Source organism: Alligator sinensis, unplaced genomic scaffold (genome assembly GCF_000455745.1).
Source record: "Alligator sinensis unplaced genomic scaffold, ASM45574v1 scaffold834_1, whole genome shotgun sequence".
NCBI lineage: Eukaryota > Metazoa > Chordata > Crocodylia > Alligatoridae > Alligator > Alligator sinensis.
The window spans coordinates 34072-49426 of record NW_005843049.1 but is presented as its reverse complement, the minus strand read 5'-3'; the positions used below and the strand labels follow the sequence as shown (position 1 = coordinate 49426).

General features: G+C 46.6%; 1 long non-coding RNA gene across 2 annotated transcripts in view; it reads right to left on the bottom strand.

Annotated features, from left to right (window-relative positions):
• LOC112548252 overlaps positions 1-15355 on the bottom strand; it is a 33866-nt gene that overhangs the window by 2940 nt on the left and 15571 nt on the right. The window contains exons 1-2 of one of the 2 annotated variants that reach the window (XR_003092075.1): positions 5656-5705; positions 3980-4133 (exon numbers count right to left, since the gene is read on the bottom strand). This is a non-coding gene — a long non-coding RNA (uncharacterized LOC112548252). Of the gene's footprint in view, positions 1-3979; positions 4134-5655; positions 5706-15355 lie in introns of those variants that run through there. The other variant, XR_003092076.1, reaches the window with a different exon arrangement.

Genomic DNA, 15355 nt, shown 5'->3' with positions numbered 1-15355 from the left:
GGGGGAGGGTGCTGCCCCCCGGGCTGCACTAGGCAGCAAAGCTGAGGTTAGAGAGAGGCACTCACCCCAGCCCTGGATGCAACGACCCTGGGAGCAGCTGGCACCAGCGGCTTTCAGACACTGGGCTGCACCATGCTCTGCCTGTCCTCCTGTGCCTCAGCTCCGCTTGTCCCAACTCATTTCTGCTCCTGGGCTGCGCCGTGCCCTGGTGCAGGCAGCTGGTGTCTGCTGCTTCCAGGGCCACTCCAGCACAAGTTGGGGTGAGTGCGGACAAGCAGAGCCCCAGGCGGCACAGGGCACAGCACTCACCCCAGCCCATGCTGGAGCAGCCGACACCAACTGCCTGCACCAGGGCACAGCACAGGCCAGGAGCAAATGTGAGTGGGGACAAGTGGAGCCCAGGCATGGGGGGGGACAGGCAGAGTATGGTGCAGCTCAGCAGCTGCAGGTGGCTGGTGCTGACCGCTCCCGGGGCCATTGCAGCCAGGGCTGAGGTTTGTGCTGCTCTGTTCCCTCTGCTTTGCTGCCTTGTGTAGACCCAGGAGCAGCACCCCTCCTCTCACCCCCTCCCTAGTCCCAGCTTCACTCCCTCTCTCCCTCCCTCAATGCCATGGGAACCTATCCCTATTTGTTACATTGTAAACTAGATTTGCTTTATGCGAATTCGCTTTATGCACTGTTCTCCAGGAATGCATATACCACATAAATCAAGGGAAACCTGTATATATGAACATTTAAATATATAAAATATAACCACACACACATACCTACCTCCTTTTATCTATGATTAGTAAATCTCTGTTCATTCATGGTTGGATGAGGATGGTTATTATGCAAAAATTGTAACACCCAAAGACTCAGATCAAGAACACTGTGCAAGAAGACTGTTTTGCCCAATGCCTAACCTCAAGGTTCCCATCTTTGAATACTAACCTAACTCCTTTTGAGGATAAGTGCAATGTTCTAAGAAATGACAGCCTGCCTCCTGAGCAATGCCTGCTGCCAGAAAAATATTACCCCAGTGCTCTTCTCATTATACAGGCTACCTATAACAAATCAGGTTAATTTCCAGACAGTAGACATCCTTTTCTAATGCAGTTAGCATTAGGGGCTATAGGCTCTACAGGTGGGATAGAGAAGGAAGGAAGGGAAGGGGTGTGGCACTCTATGTCAAAGAGCAATACACATCCTCTGCCAGCAAAATGGGGTCGGAGGAGGGGCAAGCTGAAGTTCTCTGGGTCAAGATACAAGGGGGTCATGGGGAGAGGGATTTAACAGTGGGGGTCTACTACAGGCCCCCAACCAAGGGGAGGAGCTGGACTGGGAATTTTCAGGCCAGTTTGCAGAGGCACTTAAGGCAAGGGATGTAGTTGTCATGGGTGATCTAAATTACCCAGACATCTGCTGGGAGGAGCAGTCAGCCAGGTTGGACCGTTCCAGGAGGTTCCTGGCTGAGATACAGGACCTCCACTTAACCCAGGAGGTGCACAGTCCCACCAAAGGAAATGCCCTGTTGGACCTGGTCCTGGCCACAGGCGATCTGGTAAGGGGGCTCCAGGTCCTTGACCACCTGGGTGACAGCGATCATCTAGCACAGGGTACAAAGGTCTGCAGCAAGGCAGTAGCCCTAGACTTCAAGAGGGCCAACTTCAACGAGTTGAGGAGATTGTTGGGGAGGCACTGGGGTTCTCAAGGGCAGAGGAACTCAGTGCCCAAGATGAGTGGTCATTCCTTAAGGAGATGATACTCAGAGCCCAAGGGGTGACAATCCCAACAAGAAGCAAGGGGGGCAAGAGTGCCTGAAAGCCCTCCTGGCTCACCAAGGACGTCCAAGAATGCCTGGTTGCCAAAAAGGCGGCATACACCCGGTGGAAGGGGTGGGACTGGCGGCTATCTCCAAAGAAGGGGTGGGACTGTCGGTTATCTCCAAAGTGGAGTATACCTCCACTACTCGGGCCTGTAGGGGGGCTGTTAGGAAGGCTACGGTGGACATAGAGCTAGGACTAGCGTCCAAGATCAAAGATAATAAAAAGTCCTTTTTCAAATATATAGGGAGGATGTAGAAGGCATCGGGAAACGTGGGGCCCCTGCAAGATAGGCTGGGCAATCTGGTGGTTGCGCCAGAGAAGAAGAAAGACCTCTTTAACAAATTCTTCACCTCTGTTTTCTTGTGCAGGGACCGGGACTCCCCCACCGTGATTCAAGGCGGACTTGAGGGGAACGCCTCCAGACCTAAGGTTGAGGAGGACTGGGTTAGAGTGCTTCTGGAGCGGCTGGATGTGTTCAAATCAGCAGGTCCAGATGCTCTCCAGCCCAGGGTGCAGGGTGTTGAGGGAGCTAGCAGGCGTTATTGCAGGGCCCTTGGCACGGCTTTACGAGCACTCGTGGTGCTCGGACCAGGTGCCAGATGATTGGAAGATAGCCAATGTGGTCCCCACCTTTAAAAAACTATAGGCCCATCAGTCTTACCTCAATCCTGGGGAAACTCTTTGAGAAGATCATCAAGGAGCACATCTGTGATGGGCTGACATCGGGGATGATGCTCAAGGGCAACCAGCATGGTTTCATTAGGGGCAGGTCATGTCAGACCAACCTGACTGCCTTTACAATCACAAAAGCATTGGATGCAGGTGTCGCCGTGGATGTAGTCTTTCTGGACTTCAGCGAGGCCTTTGACACTGTCGACCACCCCATCCTCATTAAAAAACTAGGCAACTGTGGTATTGATGCCTACACAGTCAGATGGGTTGCAAATTGGCTGAAGGGTCATACTCAGAGGGTGGTGGACAGGTCATATTCGACCCGGGGGGAAGTGGGCAGCAGAGTCCCCCAGGACTCGGTCCTTGGGCCCGCACTGTCCAATTTCTTTATCAGCAATTTGGACAATGGGGTGAAAAGCAAACTGTTTAAATTTGCTGATGATACCAAAATTTGGGGTGATGTGGGCACACTAATAGGGAGGGAAAAACTGCAGCAACCCCTGGATAGGTTGCAGGGGTGGGCTAACAAAAACAGGATGCGTTTCAACATGGACAAGTGCAGGGTGCTGCACTTGGGCAGTAGTAACCAGCAGCAAGCTTATAAGGTGTGAAACTCCCTTCTTGAGAGCACAGAGGCAGAAAGGGATCTTGGAGTTGTTATTGACTCCAAGATGAACATGGGCCGACAATGCAAGGTCACGGTCAGCAGGGCTAACCGAACCTTATCGTGCATCCACAGGTGCATCTCAAGCAGGGCCAAGGAGGCGATCCTCCCCCTCTGCGCGACACTGGTCAGGCCACAGCTGGAGTACTGTGTCCAGTTCTGGGCACCCCACTTCAAGAGGGATGTGGGCAACATTGAGAGGTTCCAGAGGAGGGCCACTCGCATGATCCGGAGGCAGCAGGGCAGACCCTACAATCAGTCCTGAGAGGCTACAGGACCTGAACCTGTTCAGCCTTCACAAGAGAAGGCTGAGGTGGGACCTGGTGACCATCTATAAACTCACTAAGGGGGACCAGAAGGGTTTGGGGGAAGACCTTGTTTCCCCTAGCGCCCCCAGAGATAACAAGGAATAATGGCCACAGGTTGTTGGAGAGTAGGTTTAGATTAGACATCCATAGGAACTACTTCACAGTTAGGGTGGCTAGGATCTGGAACCAACTTCCAAGGGAAGTGGTGCTGGCTCCTACCCTGGGAGTCTTTAAGAAGAAGCTTGATGCCTACCTGGCTGGGGTCATTCGAGCCCAGTTTTCCTCCTGCCCAGGCAGGGGGTCGGACTTGAAGATATACAAGGTCCCTTCTGACCCTACTTCTATGATTCTAGGATTCTAAGGGTCCTCCATAGCACTGAACCAAGTTACCCAGAAGAGCACCTCCTACCACAGGTGCATGTTTCCCTTGACAGCTACCTTCCACAGAAACAAGAATCAATGCTAAAATGTCAAACCCACAAAGGACAGAGCTTTCTGGGCAACTGGCCCAAAGTTTTTGTACTCACCTGCTGAGGGATGTGGCTACAGGTCTTATCAACTTCAACACAAAAATCAAGAATAATTTCTTTATCCTTCTCATACGATGATACTTCAGACAAAGCTGTCAAAAAGGAAGAGGTAACGGTTCTCTCTCATATGCATGCAAATTCCAGTTACTCCCTAGGTAAAAGAGAGAAATATTATCCACTTTTTAAATCCTTTCTTAGGAGATATTGAGACTGTTGGCACTTATTATTTATACAGCTCATTCTTGCCTTTTAATCGAGAAAAAAATATTTTAGATGGTTTCAGAACCTCAGTTTTCTAACAAGTAGAATTTGCACGTTGCTATTATAATGGTGGAAGTATTGAGCCACATTAACAATGGGCCTTTACATTGGGCTCCACTTTCCTGCTAGTCCTTTGGTAGAAATCAATGTGATGTATATAAAATTACACAAGTTAAATTGCACCTTCCATTTTGTGAAGAAAATGGCCAGTAGCAAATACTTTCCTCATTGATTTCATCTTGTCTTCATTTTTTCATTTGTTAGAAAACAAGGGCAGCTGTATGTTTCAGACCCTGAGAACATTATGCTGCTACAAAGATATAAGAATCATATATAAGCAGCTTGAATCCCTAGACATTCTGAGTCTTCCTTCTGCTCAAGGAAAGGCAAAGAACTAGTCAAATAAAAAAATGGAGTTCATAATTGGGTGTCTTAAATATGCGGTGACACAAGAGCATCACTTTGGAAATTCCTCTATTTTTTTTACAGTCTTATCTGAACCTTGACATTTTTCCCTTATACTTTATTGTAGGTTTAGCATATGGGAATGACAGCAGGAGAAGTGCCTTAACGTGTACTACTTAAATTAATTTAACTTAAATTAAATTAATTTTATTAAAAAACAATCCCCCCCTCCGCCCCTTTAAAAGTAGTTAAATTTGGGTTTGCTTTGTTTTGGTTTGTTTGTTTGTTTGTTTGTCTGGGGGGTAGGTATTTTAAACTGAATCCAGCAAGGTGTTCAGGGAGGTTGGAGCTAATCACATGCTTAAAGATGTGTTTATACATTTTGCTGGATTGAAGCTTTTAATAGCTCCAAATATTGCTTAAGAAAGATAGCCAGGGAGTATTAATTACTACTGGCTGGTTTGAAAAATCTAGGAGATTTGACAGGTGTCAGAGTAATAAATTCAATAGAAAACAAAACAGCCATAATTAGTGACATTTAAGAGCATATGACTCTGCTAGCAACAGAAATTCAGCTGACAAAGGAAGAGATTTTACAGTACTTTTCTAATGAAACCACATATACCCTCAGGAATTGTCACAATTGCTAAACAGGGAAAAAATATTTTACTAAACAGTGTCCTGTGGCAAATTCTCTACTGCCAATCTGATTCACTCAAGACCCTCGGCACAGGGGTATAGTTTATCCTTCATACTCATTTAGTCTTCAGCCTCACTAATCAAATTAAGGCTACCTTTTAAAGATGCCAATTAGTACAAACTAAAATGGTGGTATCTGTCATCTGGATACTTGTCTGATGGAAATTTGAATTAAAACAAAACATTCACAGAGGCCATGATAAGGAAAAGACCTTGGGCTACTACTTAGTGCTGACCTGGACTGGCTTTGATCCAGCGGACAGTGAAATGTCGACAAGTAATGCAGCCCAACACAAATCTTAACTTACCCATTCCATCTCACGGCTTTTATTGGCAGTGGTACACACAGGATATAACTGGGGAAAAAAACCTCTAATCAATAGTTCTTCAACATACAGCAGCTGAATGAACATTATTGAATTTAACCTATTCTAGGCATATACCAGTTTCAAACAGAGATTAAATGTTTTTCATCAATTTCACTCCCTTTGTGATGTTCAAGATCATTCAAGAGCATATTTGGTTTTGACATTTTTAATTACTACTCTCAATGTATTCACTTTTAACCATATTCCAATTGTCCCTGGTCCAGAATAGAAGGGAGAGAGAAAATTCTGCAAGCAATTCAGGGCAGGGATTGCATCTTCTGTGTAGGAAGAGCACACGTAACAAAGGGTGTGATGCTAGAATGCCAACAATACATTTTTATTGAACCAACTGTACAGTTGGGAGAGCTGTTAGACAAGCTATTAGCATGAGGTGACCTGAGGAAGGGCATCTGATGCTGAGAGCTTGTCTAACAGCTCACCCAACTATACAGTGGGCCCAATAAAAGATATCAGGAAAAAAAACAAAAACAAAAACAAAAAAAAAAAAAAAACAACCTTGCCTCTCAACATTTCCTGGACAATCACACCTACAACACTCCATCCTTAATAATATATCGAAATTTATCTCTATGAAATAGTAAGTTGAGCATATTTATTCTATACCAAGAAAAATCTTCTTGGTACTCTAAATACCTTTTTCAATTTAATGGTAATTAAACTGAAAAAATGTTTTGGTTTTAAAAACTGGGGCATTTTTTTTTTAAACAAGATGTATTTCACATATTTTCCTTTCCAGTGTCATCTGTCATTATTCAAATTCTTATCTAATGAGTGGCTTTTATCAGTGTTACGTCTTACAGATACTCAATACTCTGACTAAAGCATTTTAGAATCCCTTCAATTACATCTATAGAGTGAAACACTTTTTAAATATCAAAAATAATTTCCAATTGAAATATTCATTTTTAATGAAAATTTTCAGGGGGGGGGTTGTTTTGTTTTTTTTTAACTAAACTAAAATCTTCAGTTTATCAGTTGAAATTTTTCAGGAAAACATTTTTTTTTTTTTTTTAAGTCAGCTTCTAGTGATTATTTTAAATTTTCCCCACTCTTTAGCACACTCCACCATCCCGCCAGCCCAAGAGCTGCTCTATCCCAGCTCCAATTGCTGCAGTTTCAGTAGCACATAAAGACACTGCAACTAGGAGCAGCTGACTCTAACGTGAACTGCATCAGAGTTTATCCCTGCTAATTAATTGAATGTGTAGTTGTGTACACTGTGGGTGGAGGGGGCTTAAAAAAATTTCCATGGATTCAAAATCTCATTCTTCCTCAAATTATCATACATGAAGTGGCCATGACAGATATCACTGGATTGAGAAGAGAACATACTACAGAAACAGAGATGTACTCACACAAGTGAACTGAAAAAGATTCTAAAGGGAGGGCTATCTAACACATGGGAAAATGGAAGGAAGCAATACTGGGGAGGGGGAGGAGGAAGAAGCTGGCAGCTGGAATAGAAACTGACCGACTTTTAACTTTTTGACTTTTCAGACTTTTATTAAAAAGCATTAAAAACAGAAAGGTAAGTCATTCATTAAATCACACTACCAATGCAACCAGAGATCCTCCCTTTCCCACTCCCCACACCCCTCAGACATTTACAACCATTTTCCACCATAGAGTGATTCCTTGATGGTCGAGCATGACACAAAATGTCTATGTCCATCATGAAAATGAGTATGTCTACTCGGGGTGTGCGAAGCGGGCAGTATTCAATTTAGATTCGGCCCGATTCCTGAGACAGTGATTCAATTTGCTGATTTGGATCACTGTCTTGATTCGATGTGGCCATATCTGAATCTCAAGATTTGATTCTGATTTGGAGAATCAGCGATTTGGCCATAGACACAGCTTTATATGTTTTTTTTATGTACCTCAAGGTACCAGGCATGGCTCATGAATGCTGTGATGGTGGGGTGGATGGAGTGTGCCACGGGAGTGGGGGAGGAGGGGGAGGTTCCGCCACGCGCTTGGTGGTGGACCTGCAAGATTTCCAGGTCCACTGCCAAGAACACAAGGGAGCCCCCCCGTCTCGTGCCTCCCCAGCTCAGCAATCAGCCACAGGGGGGACCCCGGGTGCCCCCCCAGACCCAAGAGGCACCAGTTGCCAAGCCGGGGGCAGGGGGGGTCCCCTGCATGCTCTCAGGGGGACCCTAGAAGTAGACCAGAAGTACTTCTGATCCACTTACAGGTCTGCCGCCGAGCACATGGGAGACCCTCCCCCTGCGGGATGCTCCATCCACCCCACCATCTCAGCATTCACAAGCTGCACCTGGTACCTCGAAGTATGTAAAAAAACATATAAAAGTTATGTCTATGGCCAAATCATAGAATCCAAATAGATTCAGAGGATTCCGATTCAATTAGGAGAGATTAATGGGTCTCCCGATTCGATTCAGATTCGGAGATATGGCCGGCGAATCAGGCCAAATGTCCTCCAAATCAAATCAGCGACCAAAGCTTCTCACTGCCCTAATGGCTACTTGGCAGTGAAGGAGTGAGTTTAGGACAGCTAGGAAAACACATGCATTAGGCTGTATCTAGTTACTACAAGTAACAAGAGTCATGAAAATAGGGCAGCATGAGTTAGCAACTTAAGCGTGCTCCCAGGAGGATTTGTACAGCCCACAGCCCACTGCCATTATTACCTAGACAAAGCAGATTGCATGGTTATGCCTGTCTATGTTGTAGTCACACTTCAAACAGCAGGACAGATAAACCCAATGAGACCACCACACTGAATCTTTGTGTGGTCTCTTGGGAATGGTCTGTTGCAGAAGCAGATCTACCATTTCAGCAAAATATTGCACTGTATATGCCCTTTTTTTGCACAGACCACTCCACTTACTTCTATGGGAAAGAGAATATGTACTTGAATTGAATCCAGTCCTTTTTATGGTCTAACCTCAGAAACATATGAGGGATTTGGTACATGCACTCTCTCAACCTTCCTCAGAATAATTCTAACTTTTGTTTGGCATAGTATATATGGACTATATCAGAATTAAAGTGTCTCTTCTTAGGTCTACCTAAAAGCTTACCTAACAAGTTTTGCCACTTTTCAAAGCAAAGAATTGACATCTCTTCTCCTTAAGAAGAAACAATCAAGTCCAAATAGTTTTATCACTGAAGTTTATTCCAATATTGTATAATTCCACACCCCACTGTCCTTTATAAGAAACAAGGACCCTAGTACAAATAAAAATGTATAGCTCTATGGCCTAAGACTCACAGAAGAATGAACTCTCTGCCAACATCTACTGATAAACAAAGACACATGACAAGAATAAAGAGCAGACCTTATTTTCTATGCCTGTCTGCCCTCACATTGAGGGCTTTTTCATTAAAATCCATTTGAGTATAGAGGTAAATCAAAGTAAAGACACAAGGACAACAGAACTCTACTGAATAGGCCTTACTGAGGCATTACCATAATCAGGAACTCATCTGAGTGTATGGGAAGTGGAACAAGAAACACAAAAGGGACTCCTAGAGTTTAGGGCACCATGAATGTCTGATGCTCATTGGAACAATACAATGTCAGCGCTGAAATCCTTGGGACCAGGGAGCCAGCAAACAGGACTGCAAACAGGAGAAGCAGTTTGCAGGCCAGTTTGTGGGTAGTAGCATAGACTATTACCACACAGATGCTATCAGCCACGGTGGTGACTTGTCATACCCACAGGCATCCTGGCATTGCTGAGACCTTCACCCAGACAGAGCCCATGGCCCCGGACTGTGGGGGCTGCCTGGAAGAGCTGCTGGCAACTGAGCATGGGAGCACCCCCACTTGTGGAGTGTGCTCCCTCGTGGAGTCTCTGGAGGGCCGGGTGTGGGAGCTTGAGGAGGAAATACATCAGCTGCGCACCATCAGGGCCCATGAAGACTTCATTGATGGCTATTGCCAGACCCTTCTCCAAAAGAAGGAAGAAGAGAAAGAGATGGAGATGGTGGCCAACATGATGGCTAACCAAGAAGACCCACCCAGATTGACATGGAAGACAGTCATCTCACACTCCAGGAAATGCAGAGCCAGGCCTGCTCCTCCTCTGGCCCTGCACAACAGGTACACTCCCCTCCCCACATGTGAAGAGGCTCCGATGGTGACACCAAAAGAGGAGGAAGGTAAGCAGCTTGCTGCCACCCCCAAGAGGAGGCGCAAGGTGGTAGTGGTGGGGGACTCCCTCCAGCGGGGCACTGAGGGACCCATCTGCTGTCCGGAGCCCTAGCCCATGAAGTCTGCTGCCTCCCAGAGGCTTGCATCCAAGATGCAGCAGAGAGGATCCCCAGGCTCATCCAGCCCTTCAATTACTACCCTATGCTCCTAATCCATGTGGGAACTAATGACATGGCCAGGAGTAATGTGTGCTGGACTCAAGGGGTTGGGGGCCCAGGTAATCTTTTCTTCTGTGCTCCCTGTTTCAGGCCATGGCCCCAGAAGGGAAGGATGCATCAAGGAAGTGAACTGGCGACTCCGACACTGGTGCCACTGAGAAGGCTTTGGATTCCTTGACCATGGCGCACACTTCAGGGAGAGAGGAGAGGATGGCATCCACCGCAGGGCTTTAAACTAAGATTGCTGGGGGACAGGGATACACAAATTCAAACATGACCAGGGACCAACATGCAAGTAAATCCTGTAGACAGAGACACTGGGAGAGTCACTTTTGTGGGAGCTGAGGGAATAGATCTCCATCAGTGGGACAGGAAGATGAGGGCCTCTGTAGGAGAACTCGGGTACCTATATACTAACAGGAGCATGGGGAACAAGCAGGAGAAGCTAGTCTTCCTACTAGATCATAATGCACAGTGGAGAGTAGGGATTATGGAGACCTGGTGGGACTCCTCACATGACTAGAGCATAGCTATAGAGGGCTACACCCTGCATAGAAGGGACCAGGTGGGGAAGAAAGGTGGAGGTGTTGCTCTCTGTGAAAGAGCAGGACATCTCCTTGGAGGCTGACATCAGCTCCAAAAATTGACACCTTGAAACCCTCTGGGTCAAATTGCAGGGGGAGGGGGGTGTGGCAAGACAGTCCTAACTGTAGGTGTATAATACAGACCACTAAACCAGGGGGCGGAACTCAATCTGGAGTTCACCTGAGAATTGACTGAAGCTGCACATGCATGTGACATGGTCGTCATGAGCAATTTTAATTATCCAGACATCTCCTGGGAGGAACACTCGGCCGAGTTGGATCAGTTACGATCCTTCCTGATCTGTGTCAAGGAGTTCTTCCTGACTCAGGAAGTGCATGGGCCAACCAGAGGTGATGCTCTGCTAGACTTGGTCCTGGCCCAGGGAGATGACCTGGTGACTGACTTAAATACAGAGGGAATGGGCAACAGCGACCATGAAACTATCATGTTCACTGTCTGACGTAAGACAGATGAATCTGATAGCAGGACTGAAGTCTTGGACTTCAAAAATTAAAATTTCAACAAGCTTAGGTCACTCATAGGGCAAGTGCTGCAGGACCAGGGACCAGGACCAAAGACAAAAGGTGTGCATGAAGAGTGGCTGTTGCTTAAGGACATGATCCTTGAAGTACAAAGGAGGTCCAGTCCCATGCAGAGAAAAAGGTAACAGATGGGCTAGGAAGCCCTCTTGGCTAAACAGGGACATCACGGTCCTCTTAAGAAAAAAGAAAGAGGCTTATAAACAACGGGAGCTCAGGGTGGGTCCCAAGGAGGACTCTTCCACGACAGCCCACATTTGCAGGGAACAGATAAGACAGGTTAAAGCAGCAACCAAACTTAGGTTAGCAATGGGAATCAAGGACAACAAGAAGTCCTTCTTTAGGTACATAGGGAACAGGAAGAAAACAAGTGGGAGTGTGAAGCCATTGCTCAACAACTCAGGAGAGCTAGCTACTGGTACCCAGGAGAAAGCTGAACTCCTGAATGACTACTTCACCTCAGTCTTTCACCAGACCAAGGGAGAAGCCATGCCAGGTACAGTAGAGGATGAGCATAGTAGGAATAAAATCGCCTTCCTACTATTGTCATAGAATTGGTGTATGACCAATTTTAAAAAAAAATAGACATATACAAGTCGGTGGGACTGGATGATCTTCATCTGGAAAGTGCTGAAGGAGCTAGCTGAAGTAATTCCAGAACCCCTGGCGAAACTCTTCCACAACTCATGGTGCTCTGGAGAAATCCCAAAGGACTGGAAGAGGGCCAATGTTGCGCCCATCCATAGAAAAGGCAGGAGGGAGGACCTGGGTAACTATAGGCCAGTCAGCCTATCTTCCATTCTAGGGAAAATCCTAGAAAAGTTCATCAAGAAATCTGAGATAAGCTTGCAGAAAGTAAGATTCTGAATGACAGCCAGCATATCTTCATCGCGGGCAGGTCTTGCTTTACCAACTTCATCTCCAGTTATGACCAGGTAACTCGCTGGATGTGGGAATGAAGAGCTCAGTAGCCAAGTTCATGGATGACACCAAGTTATGGGGGAGCATGGTCACACTTGAAGTTAGGCTACAGTTACAGGTGGACCTAGACAGGCTAGCAAGCTGGGCAGATCAGAACCTGATGAAGTTCAGCATCGAGAAATGGAAAGTGCTCCACCTCAGGACAAACAACCCTCAACACACCTACAGGCTTGGTGGCACCAAACTGACTATCACAACGAATGAAAGGGACCTGGGGGTAATAACAGAACACAGAATGGGTATGAGCTGGCAGTGCAATGTTGTAGCCAGTAGGGCAAATAATACTCGGGCATGCATCAATCGATGCATCTCCAGCAAAACCAAGGAGGTGAGTCTTCCGCTCTACTCAGCACTGGTGAGACCACAGCTGGAGTACTGCATCCAGGTCTGGGCACCACACTTTAACAAGGACATGGACAAGCTTGAGAGAATCCAAAGAGCCACCCATATAATCAATCTTATTACACAGAAAGCCATATGAGGAAAGGCTGAGGGATCTGGGACTCTTCAGCCTGAAGAAAAGAAGGCTGAGGGGGGACCTGGTAGCAGCATTACAGCTACAGTAGGGGTACATCAAGCACTTGGTGGGCAATTGTTCACCAGGGCACCTGAGGGAAAAACCAGGAGTAATGGCCACAAATCCTGGAAGATTGATTCAGGCTCAACATTAGGAAAAACTTCACAGTCAAGGTGTCCAGACTGTGGAATAAGCTCCTTCCAAAGGTGGTGCAATCGCCTACCCTGGAAATCTTCAAAAGGAGACTAGACAGTCACTTTGCTGGGGTCACCTGACCCCCAGTTACCTTTCCTGCTTAGTGCAGGGGGCTGGACCGAATGATCTTCCAAGGTCCCTTCCAGCCGTACAATCTGTGAATCCTAACTAACTGAGGAGGGTGACAAAGTCTCAAAAACTAAATGGGGATGACAAAGTTTCAGTAAAAAAATAAGAGCCCCAGGCCAGCCTCAATAGTGGGGTAGACATTATAGCTGGGTTAGGATTTTGAAGACCTTCTAGCATTGTGACTAGAGATGAGTCAGATGAGAGGTAAGTCTGAGGTAGTCTGTATGATAGCACAGCAAAAGATGGCAGTGTCTAGTGGCAGCAACCCCACTTCTAGTCATGGGTGCATTTCTCTCTCAGCAGCTAAAGAGCGACTTGCTGAGACTTCACAAATCACTAAGAAGTAATGTGTAGGACATACTAGAGAGGTAAAGCAATGCTCTTCAGACATTTCCACCAACTGCTGAAGCAACTGAAGCAAAGAACTAATGCCCAAGATGCTTATGGCATTAGTATTTTATTATTCATACAAAAAGTTACAGCTAATATATTGCTATCCCCTACTCCAATTAATGACATGTTCCTTTTCCCCTTTATTAAAGTTCACTTTGATTTATACACAGATGCATAGGAAGAAATGGAAATACTGCCTCCTAGAAACGTTAGAGAGATTTTTCTGGGTTGCATGGCAGCATGCAGTAACATCAAGAGGATTCCTAGACATCTGAACACAGCTCCTGTTCCTGCCACTCCACCACTACAAGAAAGTTTCACATGCACCAATTCCTCACCAAAAAATAAAACAAATTCTAAACCTCAATTACAGTCATGTAACTTCACTGAAGTGTAAATGAACTGTACATTTCTCCCATAGTTTCACTGAAACCCACAAGAAAAAAACAAAACCTGAAATTAGAATGCTGAATCCTACACCAATAATGCGATATAATAAAATGCTACAAGTTCCAAGAGCCCAACATTATTCTGACAATATTCTGTCAGATCAGACAGTTTGATTCTAGTGATGATTTAGTGAAAAAGAACATTATTGGAAGTGGCAAGCCTATAAGCATTTTCACTATTAAGATCAGTACTTAAGTGAAAAGTTCTATTGGTCACAAGACACTGGACACATTTACAATTCAGCAAAGGGTGTGAATTCAGCTCATGTTGCAAAATGTACCCAAGAAGCTGGATAAACACAATATTCTGGCAGAAAGCATTGAGCACTATGTTGCAGCAAGCCTGCTATCACTACCCAAGCTAGCCAGTTTAAAGTACCAGTCACACAAACTCAGTGGGTGCATCTACACATGCAATTAAGGCAGAGCAATAAACTCACATGCAGCTGCATTGAATTCAACTTCTCCCATGTGCAGCCTCTATACATGTGCCCAGGACTACAGCACTTTGAACCAGGCAGGAGAACCCTTGGGCTGGAAGGGGCTCCAGGGGTCACCCCTGGGCTCCAGATGATGGCATTGGGCAGTGGAGGAGCTGGCTGGGGCACAAGGGTGCTAAAGTGCAGGACTAGGTAGCAGGCAGCCCCCACACTTTAGCACTACGGCTGTGCAAAGTTTCGGCAGTTGTTTCATTTTTGAGGTGTTTTGGCCTGCTTCAGTGCCTGAAACACTAAATCCAAAACAAAATGGAAGGCTCCGAAACATCTCCAAAAAGGAAACTAAACCATCCAAAACATTTCAGAAATGTTTTGGATATTTCGGAGCCGGGCTTACAGGGAAACAGAAACCAAGAAGAGGGAGGGGGAAGAGGGGTGGAAGGATGGCATTGATATTGACATCTGTAGCTGGCCAGTGTCTGTGAGCTGTCCCCGAGGTCCCTTCCAATCCCAGTGCTTTGGGGGAGGGACCACAGCCTGCTGTCATCCTGCACACAGATCCGGGGGCCCATGCCCCCCAGGAGGAGTCTGGCACAGCCCCGCAGCCCTCCTGGAGGATGCAGGCCCCAAGATCTGTGTGTGGGATAACAGCATGCTGCTGCTGCTGGTGGAGGCCAGCACCAGCACCCAAGTCTACTCGGCACAGCCTGCACCAAGCACAGCCAGGGGAGAAGCCTCCATGGCTTCCCTGTCCGGCAGGGTGCCAGGCACTATCTGGGAGCAGGGGTGGCTCCAGCAGTCACTCAGAGCCTGGCAGCACTCAGCCCCAGTGGCCCCAGTTCCCAGACAGTGCATGGCATCCTGCCAAGCCATGCTGCACCCATGCCATGGGACAGTTGCCACGTGCATGCCAAGCAAGGGAGGGGGGATCCCCTGCCGTGAATGCCCAGAACTCCCAATCACCACTCTTCCAGCTGGAGAGGGTGGGGCTTTTTTTTTTTTTTTTTTTTTTTTTTTATGGGTGGGGACAGGGCGGGGGGCAGCCCCACAGGG